This window comes from Frankliniella occidentalis, unplaced genomic scaffold (genome assembly GCF_000697945.3).
Source record: "Frankliniella occidentalis isolate FOCC.00 unplaced genomic scaffold, Focc_3.1 Scaffold28, whole genome shotgun sequence".
In the NCBI taxonomy this organism is placed as follows: Eukaryota; Metazoa; Arthropoda; class Insecta; order Thysanoptera; family Thripidae; genus Frankliniella; species Frankliniella occidentalis.
Window position 1 is genome coordinate 664,338 of NW_026267158.1, and position 1,012 is coordinate 665,349.

The window sequence follows — 1,012 nt, forward strand, 5'->3', positions numbered from 1 at the left end:
GGGGCGGGGGCGTGCGCGGGGGCGTAGCGGCCTCTGCACTTTGTCCGTTCCATTAGCGATGCCGCTAAAACACGGTCAACACGGCGGTCGCCCCGACCGCACTAGTACTGTGTATTTCTGCGCGCCCGACCCAAACTCACTCGCCGCGCCGACCCCAGCCCAACACGCCCCCCTGACCAAGCATGACCAGGCGGCCCCCACATCCAGAACAACCCCCGACCGGCCTCTCCTTTCCCAACTTACCTTCTCGAATCGACATTTTGATATTAAGATGCGAGAAGCTTCGGTTTCGGGCTCACGGCTGTACGGTGCTTTAGACTCCGGGTCTGTATCTCCCCATTGCCCCGCCAAGGCGTTTCGACTGGTGTTCCGAGGCGTGGTCGGGCGGGGCGGGTGTTCCCTCCTGCTGTGATTGGCAGCCCGGCGCGGGAGCTTGCTCAAAGCGGAGACCCCCCTTCTAAACCCCCAAGCAGCCCCGGGCCGCCCCGGGCCGCTCCGCTCGGCTGCTCCGCGCAGCACGCGCTCAATATTTGCCCTGTTGGAGTCAGTGATGGTTCATTGAGCTTGGCCCTCCCCGGCGCGGGGCCCCGCAGCGCGCCACCGCCACCGGCTCGGCACACCGCGCCAGCACCGCGCCAGCACCGCGCCAGCCCGCTGGTGGAAGGGGATGCGGGGGCTGCCGCTGTCGCCACCCTGGCCGCCCCGCCGCGCCCCGCCTCCACGCAGACGCCGCAGCCCCGCTCTCTGTACTGCTCCCTGCTCCTCTCCTCCTCTTTCCTCTTTAGCGTCTTCCGACAAACAAACGACTCAGATTTAATTTAATGAAACCCAACCTCGTCAGTGCCGCCCGCGCGCCCCCTTCCTCCAGCCGGCACGCCTCCGCTCCTGTGAACACCGCCCCGGGCCGCCCGACCCGCGCGCTGTTGGTGTTGGTGCAGTGTCGTTCCTTCTGCTTATCTGGCGCGCTTACCCGCCACCGGGGGCGTACTGGTCCCGCATTCCCAAGCATCCC